General features: G+C 44.5%; 1 protein-coding gene across 1 annotated transcript in view; it reads left to right on the top strand.

Moving 5' to 3' along the window:
* The first annotated feature begins 1,439 nt into the window (after positions 1-1,439).
* Positions 1,440-12,537, top strand: part of LOC138286980 (zinc finger protein 208-like) — a 272,011-nt gene continuing 260,913 nt past the window's right edge. The window contains exon 1 of the mRNA XM_069227344.1: positions 1,440-1,608. The gene's annotated coding sequence lies outside the window, so the exon portion shown is untranslated. The remainder of the gene's footprint in view (positions 1,609-12,537) is intronic.

Raw genomic sequence — 12,537 nt, 5'->3', positions numbered from 1 at the left:
AGAAAAGCTTGGCCTCTCTTTCTTTTAGTGCCTTAGGGTTCATGCTCTGGCACGATCCACACCCCTCGACGTCATGCTCAGAGCTAAGACACCAAAGGCAGTCCCCATGCGGATCAGTGACCGACATTTGACCGCCACATTCATTACAAGGCTTGAAACCCGATTTTCTCAGGGAGACATTGTAACTACTAAAGCTACAACTCCATCCAACGAGCCAGGAAAAAAAAAAACGTTAGCGTCGAAGGCACAGAAAACAGGAAACTGATGTCAGCACGCCGGCGAGGACCTCTTATTGGCACGGTGACGTCAGATGGAGTCGTGTGGAGCTGTGCAATTGTGACGCGGAGAGCTGGGAAGAACACTTTCCGTTGGATGCTGGCGCAAGGAAAAATCCATAGGGTGAGGAATCCACAGGTAGTTTGTATCCATCAGAACAAATATATCCACTTTTTTTAGCCTTATTTCCCAAACCAACCAAAGTTGTGTGTGGGAAATTGTTTAAAAATTTACGAACAAAAGACGGTCCATCTCATAACGTCCTCTGTTTCCCAACTCCTCATTTCTTTCAAGAAACCCCATAAACCAGTTTCCTCTCCTACACTCCATTGGGTTAAATGGGTAATGTCCCTGGCAGGGATTAATACTTCCAAATTTGGCGTGCACTCTTCCAGGGGAGCTATGACCTCTAAGGCCTTTTGAGATGGCTCTCATATAGAGGATATTCTGAGATCGCCTGATTGGTCTAATGATACAATTTTCCATACTTTTTATTGTAAACCAATTAATACAGCTTTTTCAGCGGTGATTGATATGCTTTGAAGAAGCATAATAGGAGCCTCCAGTCTTGACAAAGTTAAGACTTTCCTTCATAAATTACTAGGAAAATCTACATTTCCCCAGTTTGGTTGGAAAGAATGAATTAGGAGTGTTGACATGCATGAGGTTCTCATAGGTACTCAGTAATTTTCACAGGAACAAAGAACGGTGCCCAGTACATCTACCAGTCCATACGTCATCAGAACAAATAGAGGGGGAGGCTCTGGAATTGCTTAAACGTAGCTCTCTCCTGCTTACAAGCTAGTCAATTAAATGATTGTATTTTCCATATCTTCCTCATCTCGATTCCCACTTCATTTAATAACTCTTTAATTTTCCCTCGCATCCCAATAAATAATGGAACGCCGGACTGCGAGATAGAGGACCTGCACGGTGTGTTTGGAAACAGTGGCCGTAAGCCTTCTCAGTTTTTCTTTTAGTTCTCTCTAACTGCCTGGCTTATGGTGGACACATGTTGACCTTCTAATTGTTAATAATCGTAAACCTCTTTCGTGTCTCAAAGCTCTGGCCGGTCTTCATTTAATGGCATAACTAGGACGAGCTGTTCCAGCCATTGTCCTGAAGGCACTAAAGTCACTTCCTTTTCCGGGGCAGAGTCAGCACCAGCCACAAATGCGAATCCTGGCAGCATCCTCTTTGTCAAATGGACTGCAGAGGAGGAAGCGGTTTATAATCCTCTTTCAGCTCCTCGTGCAGCAACTCTGCAGTTGCCCCCCCCCAGCCCCAGGAGGAGGAGAGAGCCTGGAAATGTCTGCACAGGTTTCTGCTCAGGTAGGCGCTTGTCAGCACCTTCTGCTGTGTTTGTAGGTTTGTAGAAATAGACTCAATAATCCTGGGTTGAATTTCTGCCAACCTGTCCCGGCACCTGGGGGGGGGGGGGGGGTCAGCACACTACACTGCATCCTACTACACTATGAGGATTATGTTCAGAATGCACTGCTGTTTACTACATGATCAAAACTCTGTGCACGTAGCTCTGATTGCTACTACATTTTGAGAATAATGTGCCCATTTCACTGCTTTTTATTAATATGGTAAATCTGTGCAGAGTAAACAAAGGTCTTTGCGCACTGCACTTCTTTTTGTCACACTGTTCTATTTGGTTTAAAGATGTTGATGAAGAACTGGTACACATTTATAATTAATTAACAAGAGTATTTTAATCTTTATGACATAAGCATGCATTACATGTACAACATGTTTCCTGCTCGATGCTTTATAAAAATGTGATAGTCTAGCAACTTGGATGGTGCTTTCAAATGATCTAAATGAGTTTAAATAGTGTGTGAATATTACCCCCAAACAACAATTAAATTGACCCTTTTTAAACTGAACCCACCGATCTACATTGCACCACCACTGAGTGATATAGCGGGCCGTGAATGAAAGAAATTGCTCAAGGGCAATACTAAGGCTCACTGTAAATGTTCTACTGTAATTGTAAATATTATTTAAGAGGTTTGTAACTATTAACAATATGTAGCGCTCCAAAGGCCTTGGACTTAATTTGCAATGTATTTATTTTTGTTTTTAACACCCACGTTCTTGAAGGAAAGATGTACTTTCTAAAAATATAAAAATGCATTTGCATTAGGCCACCACTGAGTGAGATAGCTGAATGGTTGTATGTCTGCCCCTGAGAGCAGGCCATTGCCACGTGTAAAGAGGGCCCAAAGTCTTTCATAAAACGAGAGCATAATGCCCACAATCTTAAAGGAAAAATGTGCTTTAAAAAAAGATAAGCATATATATAGATTGCACCACGAGCGAGCGATGTAGCTCAGTGTATAGAGCGCCTGCTGCTGAGAGTGTGACATGAATGAAAGAAATATCCCAACACTGAGGCGCACGATACATTTTGTAGAGATAAATAGTAATTTGAATGTTTTTAAGTTATGAAGTCTCACCTTTGAATGAAATCGACGCTCTAGGATTTTGCTGTTCGAACGCGCTCCTCACGTCAAAAAGGTTTCATGAAGTTTTCCTCCCATCAAAATCGCCATGCACTTCTTGTTCACCAGGGCTCGAAGAATGAGCATCTGGTGCTTGATTGTATCGGGCAAAGATGGCTCATATGTGGTGTAAATCGATATATGTCGGAGCCTGGTTTAACTCATACTCTGCTTTTTATTCATAGTTATTTGCCTTGTTAAATCTGCTTTGTAGAATTGATTATAAATCGCATTGTGCAAGTCATATTTTTTTTTTACATTGTTATGTGCGAAGTAAAGTGAAATGTGCGCTGTCTGGGAAGAGATATAACGGCCAGAGCTGCAGGCGTTGAAACCGGGGAAGCAGGTTTAATTCTAAGCTTCGGCTCAACATCCTGTGATTCTGTGCAAATCATATAATCCTGATGCCTTAAAAAATTGTAACTTCTGGCTTTCGTGGAAAACTCATTTATGCTGCTTTGCTAAGTTTGCGTTATATAACTCTACCAGAAAAGAAGCCCCGTATGGATCTGCAGTTCGTCTAACAGGACAGCCTTTGAAAGTCGGTAGCACTTCATGCACTAATTTTCACAATATTTGTTTTAATACATTTCCCTCAGAACATAAAGCACAAAGGCGTATTGTGTTGCCAAGCAGCAGCAGACTAAAGGTCCCTTTGTAGGCTGCAGCACAGACCCTGGTCATATGGAAACCATGAAAACAGTTGTTGTGTATTAAAAAAAAACGAGCAAAGAAAGTAACACAAGGTGGGTGAGGGAGGGAGGTTTGGGCAAACACAGTCATTTTAAAAATGAAGTTGGAAAAGCAAATACAGCGCGCTTGAGCAGATGGACTGCAGACGTGCATTATTAAAAGTAAAAAAAAAAAGTACCTTGGGAAACGTGGTCAGTGAAAGGACACTGGCCAGTAGCAAGTGGCCAGTGACCAGAAGCTGTTCTTGGTCCAGGCTCAACACGACGGCATGGATGGCAAAGCAGAGAGCAGGAAGTGAAAGTATGACATGCTGGCCAATCAGAAGCAAGGAATTTAAAGCGACATTGGAATAAACCAATAATACGTTTAAGTAAATAAGGGGTGGGTTCTAAGCCCCTTTTAGGATTTTTTTAACTCACAAAAGATTTTGCAAGCGCGCACATGCAGGGAAAACCTAAAAATCGCCACCTGCATCATTTTGTGGCATGGTGACACATTTGTGTGCATAAACTGACACATGATTGCTCATAAGTCACTACGCATAAGCACTTGCATAATGAAACAACATTATGCCTGTTTTTAATTTCTTTTACTTTGGCAGATGCTGCACAGCCTTGTCATGAAATGCTTCTTAGCTGATGCTGCAAAGCCAGTATGTCAAAAAGGTAAGGCCTATTGGCCTGCCGATTCTTGTTTTAAATGTGGAGAAGAACCTCCCCCCCCCCCATTACATGGGTTTAAAACTATCTGTGTAGAAAACAGCTAGCAAAGAATGGCATTAAAATGTTGCCACAAAGATCAGGGTTTTGTTTTAATACAGAAATAGGGAGTCTTCCCAGACCTTGTGATTTGGGCACTCTAGATTTTTTTAATATATCCACTAACTTCTTTACACATGGGTGGGGAGCATATATCACAGGAAAGGCTTGCCTACCTACCCTCAGAATGAGTACCATTGATTAAATGTAAAGAAGTTATATAATGTTTCCAGATCACTGCCACTATTTGTACAGTGGCTTTTTAGATCTTAGTGTTAGAATCAAATGCCATTAAACTCTAAAAAGTACATGAGTTATTTTTAGATGCCTTCTCTGATAACTGTGCCCAAACTTTTATTACTAATTTTATTTTAAGCACCAAATGTATTTCCACATTTCTTTATTTTATAGGTTCCGTTTTTTTAAGGGTATACAAATTATGAATGAATGATTTTATTAAGGTTCTTTCTCCATAATCCCTCGTCACTGGAGAGAAAGTACCTAAGAGAGATAATCCTGAATTAGAGTTAGCTGATGCTTTACAAGCCATGACATCTTCAATCCATTTATCCAGTACAATTTTAGAATTAGAATTAAAAATAACGTTGGTATCCGTGACAGGCCAGCCAGAAACAGTGGAGGGTTTAGGATGCTTTCATGATGTTTAGCTGTAGCAAAACATAGCCAATGTGCCCTAGAATTCAAAGTAGCTACTAATAATCCACCGTCCTTTAAATTCTAACCTTTAGTATTATCCGCCGTGAACCCTAACAAAAGAATTTAAATATTATGATCACTAAGTTATGTGTAGATCGCTGTCATTGATCTTACTTATTGGAATTGTCCATGTGATCCAAATTCATCCTTATGTGTAAAGCTGAGGGACAATCTATTCAGTTCTTCCTCTTAACATAGGAAGTCAAAGTTCAGAAATTGTAGACTTTAAGAGCGTAAGCCAAGCTTGGTGAGACAACTGTAGCATTGGTACTTATTGAAGCATTGTTGAGTACCCGTGGGGTAGTGAGAGAGGCAACAGAACTACCAAGTAATCCTTTTGGTCTGGATCAGCCACATGATGCAATTAGATGTTGTCAATTGAAACAAAGCGGTTTTCTTTAGAACTGGGCAACAGTGGTAGGATGATAGTTCTGGTACCCTTTATTCCCAGGACTGGAACCAGTGCTCTATATGATGGGCCAAACTCCTTTTTCACAGCAACCTTTTCTCGTACTAGATCCCAAACTTTAGGAATCCAGACGGTAGATGTTGTTGGCAAGTCTTTCATTTCCAAGATGGCGCATAAGCAGCTGAATTTTTATCACAGAATTGTTGCATTTCCTGTAAAACAGCTTCATGTTCATTTATGTCAAAGGGTGTATCTGCCCCCACCGCGCCAGGGCCATCAATATCTGGGACATACATAGGTATGCCAAATAAGACCTCATAAGGAGTACGTCCTCCCAAGGATCTTTAGTGCTCTCTGGACCCCATTTAGGTGATAAAGACAACCATGAGCAGAAACGAATACTCTCGCTGTTAAGGATTGCTTTAAGTCTCAGTTTTTCCACTCCGCGACTGAATTTCCCTCAGGATGGTACGGAGCCGAGAAATGTAGTTGAACACCCATTATTGCCTTGGTGTCCCTGAATGCCCTGAAGGCAAAGGCAGGACCCTGGTCCGAGTGGGATGCCACTACTGCATATGTCCGATAAAGACTTGCAAATCTTTAATAACAGTTCAAGCGTCAGGCGATCGTTGTGGCCATACCCATAGGAATCTAGAACATGAGTCAACTGTGACTAAGATGTATTTGTATGCACAATCAGGTTGCAAGGGACTGCAGTGGTCCAGGTACACACATTGTAGTTGTTTATTGGAAACTAAGCGGGGTGTCTGTGGTGGGTGTTTAATGGTGGACCCCTTAAATTGGTGGCAGATGTCACCACAAAAGACATACTGTTTAGACTGTTTGTACAGACCTGGCCACCAATAGTGTTATAGGGAAATGGTAGCCGACACACCAGCATGGGCAGAAGCAACACCCTCATGCTCTACTTTAATGAGATCTAATCTCTGATCTTGGTTGGGGATTACACGATCACCCACCCCTGGGATAGTTGCAAATTGTTAGAAATGGGGTCTCTAGTTGGCAGAGGTATACACCCTTCTCCAAGTACGGACCGCAATCCTAGTCAGGGTAAGTCACACACAATCCAAATTACCTGTGCCCACCCTCTGGTAGCTTGGCACTGAGCAGTCAGGTTTAACTTAGAAGGCAATGTGTAAAGTATTTGTGTAGAACTTTATACAATAACTTAGTGAAAAGACCACAAAAAGACACCACACAGGGTTAGAAAAAAATATAGAACATTTATCTGAATAAAATACTGTTGAAATGATGAAATGATGAAAATCCAATGTACACATGCAAAGTTATGAATTTTTAAAGATTAAATTCAACTGAAGTGTCTAGAAAACACAATAGCTCCACCTAGGGCTATCATGGCATCGTTGATGGAGTCGTTCCCAATAATCCGACACCACAGGTGCTGGTCACGGAGTCATTCGGACCCCCAGGTACAGTACCTTTTGAAAACAAAGAACAAGGACGTCGCACGGAGTCAGAAAAAGGCGTAGGTGGAGTCTGTGCGGCGTCAGTCCCTTACAGATTCCGAGGAAAGAGGTGTTGGTTCCGCGCTGCGAAGCAGGTGGAGTTTTGGCGACGGTTCCATTTAGATGTGGAGATGATGCAGCGTCATCCGCGATATGTCGATTCCTGGTGACCCGACGAGGTCGCTGGTTCTGGTCTGTCAGGGCATGATGTGTCGACTTTGCAGTGTTGCGATGACCCTGAGCGACGTCAGCGGAGTCGCGGCAACAACGGACTTGTGTTGCAGGCCGCGGTCATTGTGTGCAGCGAGGTCCACGAAGCGGGAGCAGGCTGCAGCGTCGCTTGCATCGCTGAAGTCATTCCAGAGTCGCTGGAGTCGGGTACTAGCAAAAAACTAGTAGTTGAAGTCTTTGCTGTCCCTGAGACTTCAGAACAGGAGGCAAGCTCAATCAAAGCCCTTGGAGAGCACTTTGGGGGGAAGGCAGAGTCCTTCCAGGGCAGCCAGAGGCCAACAGGGCAGCAGGGCAACAGCAGGGCAGCAGTCCTTTGCAGCAAAGCAGTCCAGAGAGTCCTTTGGGCAGCCAGGCAGGTCTTCTGATAGAGTTCAGGTGCAGAAGAAGTGTCTGAGTTGTTGGGGTCAGAGACCCAGTTTATATATCCAAAAATGCCTTTGAAGTGGGGGAGACTTCAAAGAGTGGTTTTGAAGTGTACAAGTTCCTCTTTCAATGCAGTCCTGTCTGCCAGGGTCCAAGTAGGGGGTTTGGCAGTCCATTGTGTGAGAGCAGGCCACTAGCCCTTGAAATGTAAGTGTCAGGCCCTTCACCCTTCCAGCCCAGGAAGACCCATTCAATATGCAGATGAGTGCAGGTGTGACTGAGTGTCCTGTGTTTGTGGTTGTCTGGGTGAAATGCACAAGGGAGCTGTCAACCAGCCCAGCCCAGATGTGGATTGGAGACAGGCTGTAAAGCACCAATGTATTTTGAGTGCAGAGAAATGCTCACTTTATAAAAGTGTCATTTCTAAAATAGTAATATAAAATCCAACCTCACCAATAAGTAGGATTTCCTATTACCATTCTGGCCACACTAAATATGACCTGGTTACCCCTTTCTGATCAGAATCTACCATTCACACAGTATATGATGGTAGCCCTAATGCTATCCTATGAAAGGAGCAGGCCTCACAGTAGTGGAAAACGAATTTAGGGGTTTTCCCCTACCAGAACATGTAAACCACACATGTACATGTCCTGCCTTTTACCTACATGGCACCCTGCCCTATGGGTTACCCAGGGCCTACCTTAGGGGGTGACTTATATGTACAAAAAGGGGAGTTTAAGGCTTGGCAAGTACTTTTAAATGCTGACTCGAAGTGGCAGTGCAACTGCGCACACAGATCTGGTTTTGGTTTTAAGGGGCTACTTATCTGGGTGGCACAACCAGTGCTGCAGGCGCACTAGTAGCATTCAATTTAGAGGCTCTGGGCACATGTAGTGCACTTTACTAGGGACTTACAAGTAAATTAAATATGCCAGTTGGGTATGACCAATGTTACCATGTTTTTAGGGAGAGAGCACATGCACTTTAGCACTGGTTAGCAGTAGTAAAGTGCCCATAGTCCTAAAGCCAGCACAAACAGTGTCAGAAAAGTGAAGGGAGGCAGGCAGAAAGTTGGGGGATGACCCTGCAGAGGGGCAATTTCCAACAATAATACTCTATTTTACACCATGCCACTCCACTCTACACTACTGCACTCTATGCCATGACACCACACCACTCTACTCCACTCAATGCAACTCCAGTCTATGACACTTTGAGTCTGTCTACGCTATGCCACTCCACTCTATGCCCCTCCACTCTACACCACTCCCCTCTGTGCCACTCCATTCTATTCCACTCTCCACCGCTCCACTCTACGACACACTACTCCACTCTACTCCACTCTATGCCATTCCACTCTACAACACTCTATGCCTCTCCACTCTTTGACACTTAGGGCCTGATTATGACTTTGGCGGAGGGGATTACTCCGTCCCAAATGTGACGGTTATCCCGTCCGCCGTATTGCAAGTTCGATGATATTCTATGGAACTTGAAAAACGGATGACGGTCTACCCGTTAGATTTGGGACTGAGTAATCCTCTCTGCCACAACACTCTACAATACTCTATGACAATCTACAACACTCTACTCCACTCTATGTAAATTCACTCTGACACTTTGCTCCTCTCTATGCTACACCACTCTATGCCTCTCCCACTCTACGCCCCCACTCTATGCCACTCCACTCTAATCTACTCTACTCTGGGCCTCTTCACTCTACGACACACTACTCCACTCTAAGCAATTACTCTATACCACTGCACTCTATTCCACTCTGTGCCACTCTACAACACTCCACCCCTTTCTATGCATCTCCACTCTATGACACTAGTCCACTCTATGCCACTCCACGATAGTCCACTCTACGACACACCGCTCCACTCTACGCCACTTGACTCTACTCTACATCTTTCCACTCTATGCCACTCCTCTCTACACCACAGCACTCAACAGTACAACACTCTATGACTCGACTCACTCTACTCCACTCTACAACACTCCACTCTGACACTTTACTCCTCTCTTTGCTATGCCCCTCCACTCTACGACCCTTCCACTCTACGGCCCTCCAATTCTATGACCCTTCCCTCTACTTTACACCCCTCCACTCTATGCTGCTCTACTCTACTCCTCTCCACTCTATGACACGCCACTTTACGCCACTCTACTCCACTCCACTCTATGACACACCATCTACTCCACTCCACTCCAAAGCCACTTTACCCCACTCTACAACACACTTTTCCACTCTACTCCATTCCACTCTATGCCACTCACTCTATGACACTCTATTCCACTCTACAACACTTCATTTCACGCTATGACACTCTGCTGTACAAAACTTCTCCACTCTATGCTTCTCCACCCCACCCTACGACACTGCACTTCACCCTACGACACACCACTCCACGTCACTTGACTGCTCTCTATGCCACGCCACTCCTCTCTATGCCACTCTACGACACGCAACTCTACGACACGCAACTCCACTATATGACATGCTTCTCCATTCTGTGCCCCTCCACTCATGACACGTCACTGTACTCTACAACTCACCACTATACTTAACAACATGCTACTCCACTCTACTCTATAACAGACACCATTCAACACTATGCCACTCCACTCTAACAAACTCTGACAGTCTATGACTTGCTACTTCACTCTGCTGAACGACACGCCACTCCACTCTGTGCCACTTTCTCTATGCCAGTGCACTCTATGCCACAATACTCTACAACATTCTATAACTTTACGACACTTTACTCCACTCTATAACACTCCAGTCTGACACTGTACTCCTTTCTGTGCCACTCCACTCTGTGCCCCTCCACTCAGTGCCACTTAACTACGACACTTTACTCCACTCTACGCTATGCCATTCCACTATACAACACTCCACTCTAATCCATTATGTATTTGTTTCTAGATCACTCTGCACAGTGGACTTCAGTGTTAGAACTTGCTGTTTCTGACACATAAATTTGAGCACTTGCAATAGTTAATAGGTACAGGAGCGGCAGGTGACACGTTTGTACACAGATGAAGATGCTGCCACCTGGCCTTAAACCTTCAGAGAGGGGTCATCCTATAATACCAGATCTAAGAAATATGAACTTATGCTCTAGTCAAAGAAACTTGAGAGTCGTAAATACAATGTACCTCAACATAAAGTAAACAGGTAAATGTTTTCTAATGTCTGTGTACTCGCAGGACAGTCTGCCTCTCTAAAGAATTAGGCGGACATTTGGGATGTCTCCCACAATCACACCACAGGATACCAGAGGACAGCACAAGAGTGATAATAGACAGATACTAATGGAAAGATAGTCCTCCCAGGGTTACAAAAATACAGGTTCTTCTTCGGAGCTTCGGTGTCCCCGTTACAGTAAGTATACAGTGGTGGATGTGTCTTGGTATTTAATCTCAGCATGTTTATGAAATGAAAATGTAATCTTAGTAAACCTTGAATGGAGACATTTTCTCTTGTCACCTTTGTATGATGAAAATCAATTTTCAAGACAGAGCTCATGAAGTATGTTTTCTCTTGAAGCAGGTACAGGATGGGCATTTCCTCCAGGCAAAGAATGTATTTAGGCACATCTTCTTGTACAATCCTACATGAGGATCATTTGTAAGTGGCATGCACTATATAATGGATATTTCTTCCAGGCACGTAGAATATGGGGGCATTTATTCCTGACATCCAGTACACAATGGCCTTTCTTCCTGGAATATGTATTTCATGGGCACACAGCATATGATGGTCATTCCTTTTTGGCATACGCATTGGATGCACTGCAAACAGCGTTTTGTTACATAATTTAACATACACACACACTACACAGGGTATATCCTAAACGTCTGTGTGTGGGTTTGGTATTCCTTGAAAAAGCAACAGAAGATCTAGCTGTTGGTGTTAAAGCCTGGCCATGGACGTGGTAACCACCGATGTTGAAAGAAGTGCCATTCTGGATTTACCCCTATCACCCAACAGGGTCTACCCCTCTGCTGGTGAGCAACAGACAAAAAAGGTGTAGAGCACTAGTCAGGAGACGTGTTAGGGGGCTCCTGCACAGAAACATTCTGGGTCAACCATTCTGTTAAAAGAAGGAGCTTATGGTTAATTGGAAACAGAGTCAGGGAGCTTCAGCCTTACATTAAATGCTGCCATGTTCTGTGGAATTCATACTATGGCCCTCATTATGACTTCGGTGGTCTTTTCACAAGACTGCTGAAGTCACGGGCGCCAGAAGACCGCCAGTGTTGGCTGTCCGAAGACTGCCATATTACGAGTTAAATTGGATTACCGGCCGTTTACAGGTGGAAATCTGACACCCTTGGTCTGCCCGACGGCAGAAGAGAGGCGTTTCCACTGCCAGCACTGCCACACCAACAGGACTCTACCCACCGTATTATGATTCGTAATACGACGCAGCGGTTTCCTGAACGGCTGTGCGGCTAGCGGTGGAAACAACGACACCCATCCCCTCCCGGACGACCACCTCGCTGAGACAGGTAGGTGGACCATCCGAAAGGAGTGGATAGGGGTGTCTGTGTGTGTTTGTATGTAGAGGGGTGGGGGTATCTGTATGAGTGCATGTTTATGTGCGAATGGGGTTGTCTGAGTGTGTGTATGTGTTAGAATAGGGGTGCCTGAGTGCATGTTTGTGAGTGAATGGGGGTGTCTGAATGCATGTTTGTGAGCGAAAGGGGGTGTCTGAGTGCATGTATGTGTGCAAATGGGGGTGTCTGAGTGTGTGTTTGTGAGCAAGCGAGTGGGGGTGTCTGGATGTATGCGTACGGTTGGGTGTGTGTGTCTGCATGTGTTTGGATGGGTGGGGGTGCATGTGCCGGCAACAGGAATGGGGATTACTGTCGCCGGGTGTGTTACCGCTAGGGTTTTCGTGGTGGGGTGACTGCCGCGGAAAGCCTAGCAGTTTGCTGAGTCGTAATACTGTTGGCAGTCTTACGGCAGCCGCCAGGCGGGAGGTGCTCACCTCCGGTCCGGCGCTCTGACCGCCCTGGCGGCATTGGCGGCATTGTGGCAGTTTGGCTTCAGCCAAACCAGCAGTTTCAGAATA

Source organism: Pleurodeles waltl, chromosome 4_1, assembly GCF_031143425.1.
Source record: "Pleurodeles waltl isolate 20211129_DDA chromosome 4_1, aPleWal1.hap1.20221129, whole genome shotgun sequence".
Taxonomy (NCBI): Eukaryota; Metazoa; Chordata; class Amphibia; order Caudata; family Salamandridae; genus Pleurodeles; species Pleurodeles waltl.
This window is presented reverse-complemented; position numbering and strand designations above follow the sequence as displayed.